Source organism: Phodopus roborovskii, unplaced genomic scaffold (genome assembly GCF_943737965.1).
Source record: "Phodopus roborovskii unplaced genomic scaffold, PHOROB, whole genome shotgun sequence".
NCBI classification, from domain to species: Eukaryota; Metazoa; Chordata; class Mammalia; order Rodentia; family Cricetidae; genus Phodopus; species Phodopus roborovskii.
The window spans coordinates 29,418,556-29,423,524 of NW_026126540.1; positions in this window are offsets into that span (position 1 = coordinate 29,418,556).

Here is a 4,969-nt window from a genome sequence, read left to right on the forward strand (position 1 = left end):
GGGAGAATTAAGCTAAATTTTTCCATCCTTACAAGACCTCATCAGAGAAGCTTCATGCAGTTGGTAGTGATTAGTGCAGAAACTCTCAGTTGATCCAAGTACAGAGAAATAAGTATTGATGGAGTGCTCAGCCACAGGTGGGCATCTGCATCACATCCTTCCCCCAGAGCTCAGAGACCATCCCAGAAGAAGGGACAGGAAGACAGGAAGAGCCACAAGTCAGGAAGGACCAGAGTGAAGCCGTGTCTTCTAAACATGACCCAGCAGCATCACTCACAGAGCTGTGCTATAGCAGCTGTGGTTGTCTGCGCAAGACTTACACAAGACCAAGCCAGTCACCCCCTCCCCCAGCATGGAGGATGAATGGACTCATAAACGCCCATCTCTCGTGTGTTATTGAGAATCGTTGACTTCTGCAGGAAGGGGAGCCAGTTTTCTTTGAGGCTGTGGCCCCTGGTAGGTCAACTACACTCTAGTGGGTAGCCCTGCCTCCAGGAGTATATGGTCTGCACACATTGGACTGGGGGGCTGGAAAAATAACTCAGGTGTTAAGAGCACGCTCTGGTGTTGCAGAGGACCAGAGTTTTGTTTCCAGCACAATGGTGTGCAGCTCACAACTGGCTATAACTCTAGCTCTGAGGATGGTGTGCAGCTATAACTCTAGCTCTGGGGGATCTGGTGCTTTCTACTAGTCTCCTCAGGCACCTGCAGATGTGTTCATACACACATACATATATAATTAAAAATAAATCTTAAAATTTTTAAAAGAGGACACACAACTGGGAGGGGTAGGGAAATGGGCATGGATCTGCAAAGAGTTAAGAGGCGGAGGGAGAAGAAATGGGTAAATTCCTAAATACATATAACCTATAAAAGATAAAAAAAAGATGTGAACAGATTAAGCATATTTACAGTGGGCAATGAGTGTGAAGCTATAATAGAGTTTGTGCTAGCTAGTTTAATGTCAATTTGACACAAGCTAGGGTCACCGGAGAGGAGGGAGCCTCAAGTGAGAAAATGCCTCCCTAAGATTGGGTTGTAGGCAAGCTTGTAGGGCATTTGCTTAATTAGTAGTGGTGGGATGGGCCCAGTCCATTGTGGGTGGTGCCATCCCTGGGCTGATGCTCCTGGGTTCTGTAAGAAAGCAAGCTGAGAAAGGCGTGAGGAGCAGCAAGCCAGTAAGCTGCACCCCTCTATGGTCTCTGCATCAGCAGCTGTCTCCAGGTTCCTGCCCTGTTGGAGTTTCTGTCCTGACTTTCTTCAATGATGACCACCGATGTGGAAGTGTAAGCCCAACAAACTCACTCTTCCCCGACTTGCTTTGGTCATGGTATTTCATTAGAGCAACAGTAAACCTAAGACAACAACCAAGGTCTCTGGTCAGATGCACTTCCAAGACCAGAAGGCTCCATGGCTGAATTCTATTAGAACTACATGGTTAAACCTATTTTCTGTTGCTATAATAAAACACTCTGACAAAAATCCACTTAGAGGAGGAAAGGGTTTATTTGCCTTGCATTTCCAGGACACAGTACATCGTTGAGGGAAGCAAGCAGGTCAGCAGTCTGAAGCACAAGCCATGGGGGAACACATGAAGCATCTGCTCTCTGTATTCCCAGGTTCCACTTTTGCACTGCTTCTTTGAAGACCAGGATCAAGATTTTTATCTAGAATTTGGGGTCCTGGATACATCAACTATTGAGGGTCCTGTAAGTGCTGTATTTATCATTCCTTTTCCAGAAACTCTCTGCTTGATAAACTACTTAGTGGCCTGTGAGAGTATGTAACCCTCTTATACAATTGCCCTCCAAGTTAAAGCATTCTTTCAAAAACAAACATCCACTGTAGTTCAGTTAGGGTATCTCTGCTTGTCTGTTACATTTCCATTACTCTAAAAAGAACAGAAGCAAATGAGAAGCAGAACCACAAACAGAAAACTCAGTTTAAGGGGGAAGGTTCTATTTTGGCTCAGAGCCCAGGATCTGCTGGACACACTGCTTTGGGCTTGTTGTAAGGAGGAACATTATGGTGAGAGCACTTGATGAAAATGTTCTACTCATGGCCAGACATGGAAGACACAGGCCCCAGTAACCCCTCCAGTGTCCAGAAAGCTGCTAGGCTCTACCTGCTATAGGGGTTCTAACTCTCTAACAGCTGGTACCACAAGCTGGGGACCGAGGCCAGATTTCAAACCACATCACTCTGACCAAGCACATTAGCCCTCCTTTGCCTCTTCTGTTCCTGAGGGAGGTCCGAGTCTGTGATGAGAAAAAGCGGGATGCTGAGTTGAAGATTATAGCAGCCCAGTTCCTCCAAGTCCTCATGCGTGTTCTCTCCGTCCGCCCACCGGGTGCGTGCGTGTGCATGTGTGCATGTGCGTGTGTTGAGGCCGCTTCAGACAATGCCAGGCAGTGCTAGGCTAGGCTGGGGTTAGTTAGGTCTTTGTCCCCTTTTCTTCTTTAAAGAGTCATCTTATTATTTATAATTTTGTATGTGTGTAGTGTAAGGATTCAGGCATTATGCTGCCCTGCCTCTGTCACCTGGCAGAATGCACTCAGGCAGTACTCTGGTCAGCCCGGGGTTCCATGAGTACTAGCCTGCACACAGGTGTAAAGGACCCTTTAAAAGTCACACCCCACCCACTTACGATCTCTTTTTGCTCTTTGCTCTCTCTCTTTGCTCTCTTTCTGGCTTTTCTCTCTCTCTGTCTGCTCGCTCGCCGATCTCTCTTTCTCTCCCTCTTCTGCCTCTGTGTCTCTTTACCTTCCCCCTCACTCCTCTTTCTAAATAAACTTCTCACTCAAGTACTGTTTGCCTGGCGTGTTATTCCCTCTGCCTCGGTCACCCTCTCCTCACGTGGGACCCACTATGCTCTCCCACGTGGTCCCTTACCTTGGGACCCCCACGCTGCACACACCCTCCCTTCTTTAGCTTTATTCTCTAACTGTAACAAAAGAACAACATGTAGGCCTCTGTGGAGTACGTTCGGATGAGGGTGCGTGTCTCTGAAATCTCGAGGTGTCAAATCTGAAGTTACAGGTGGTTGTGAGACACTTGGTGTGTATGTGCTGGTAATTGAACTCAGGTCCTCTGTAGACAGTGCACTCCTTTTTGGTTTTTATTTTCTTTTCTGTGTGTGAGCATCTTACCTGCATGTGTGTCTGTTCATCACATGCAGTGCGTGTCTGGTGCTTAGGAAGGCCATATGTGGGCATCAGATGCCCTAGGACTGGAGTTGCAGATAATTGTGAGCTGCCATGTAGGTGCTGGTACGCTGGTCCTCAGGAAGAGCAGCCAGTGCTCTTAACCTCTGAGCCATCTCTGTAGACCCAGCCCCTTTTCTTAGCAAACAGTTCCTTAAAACCCCTCAAATATCTACAATAAGCATCGTGTGTGCGTTGCTGAGGTGATTGGTGACCAGGTCCTATAAAAAACCTGAGGCTAGGATCTGTCTCCAACGACAGCGTGAGCAGAGGAACTTCTGCCCCACCTACAACACAGATGCCCGATAAAAGATGTGACCGTGATGTAAGAGGTAGATGGCCAGTTATTTAATCAGGCACGACTACATAATGAAGCCACAATAAAAAAAAAAAAAAAAAAAACCCAAAAAAAAACAAAACAAAAACCAAAGGGCAGAGTTTGTGTGAAGTTTTAGACAGTAGGACACGTGGAGCATCCTGGAGGGTGGTGTACCTAGAGGAGTGTAGAAGCTCCATAACCCACAACCCCCACCACCACCCCATGCCTTTTCCTCTGCTTACTTTCATCTGGCTGTGTATCTGCTTCCTTCATCATATCCTTTATTAATAGACCAATAAACTAATAAAGATAGAGTGTTTTCCTGAGTTCTGCTCCAGAAATTTAACCAAAGCAAAGGAGTGGGAGGTAGGACTCCTAGGTGTAACCACAAGGCAGAAGCTGAGCTCACAGCCTGGGTTTGCATATGAAGTTGGGGGTGGGGGTAGCTTCACCAACCAAGCTTTCAAATTCTGAGCCCCATGCTGTCTCTAGGAAGTGTCAGAATGGAATCAAAATAGAGGCCAGCAGCTGGTTCCACTGGAGAACGGATTGGGTAACTGTGGGGCTAAGGCCCCATACATGATTTCAGACTCTGGAGTTAAGTATTCTGTGTTGACTATGAGAGAAGAGGAATAGCATTGGGTTCCACCTGTCTTCCTGAGGTACATATGTCACCTCAGATCTTAAAGACGGTGACATTAATAAATGGTTGCAATGCCCGTGGATAATTTCTCAGCTATTGAAACTAGCTAAATTGAAGATCTTCAAAATTCCATTTGGCCTGCTCAGCCTCCCCTCTGGTTTTGGAATGCTCTGGGGGCTGTGGAAATTGCTTGGAAATAAAGCAGCTCTCTCTCTCTCTCTCTCTCTCTCTCTCTCTCTCTCTCTCTCTCTCTCTCTCTCTCTCTTTTAAATTAGAAACAATCTTATTTTACAGTTCTCTCTCTCCCTCCCACCCTCCCATGCACCCCCCTGAATCCCTCACCCCACCCCTCTTCTGCTCCTCAGGGAGGGTGAGGCCTTCCATAGAGGATCATCAAAGTCTGTCACATCATTTGGGGCAGGGCCTAGGCCCTCCCCCATGTGTCTAAACTGAGAGAGCATCCCTCTATGGGAATGGGCTCCCAAAGTCCATTTATACACTAGGGATAAATACTGTTCCATCACCAGAGGCCCCATAGGTTGCCCAGACCTCCTAACTGACACCCACATTCAGGGGGTCTGGATCAGTCCTATGCTGGTTTCCCAGCTATCCATCTGGAGTCCATGAGTTCCCCCTTGTTCAGCCTGTGGGTTTCTGCAGCCTGGTCTTGACGCCTTTGCTTATGACTCCTACCTTTCTGTAACTGGACTCCAGGAGTTGGGCTCAGTGTTTAGCTGTGGATGTCTGATTCTGCTTCCAACAGCTACTGGATGAGGGCTCTAGGATGGCATATAAGGTAGTCAT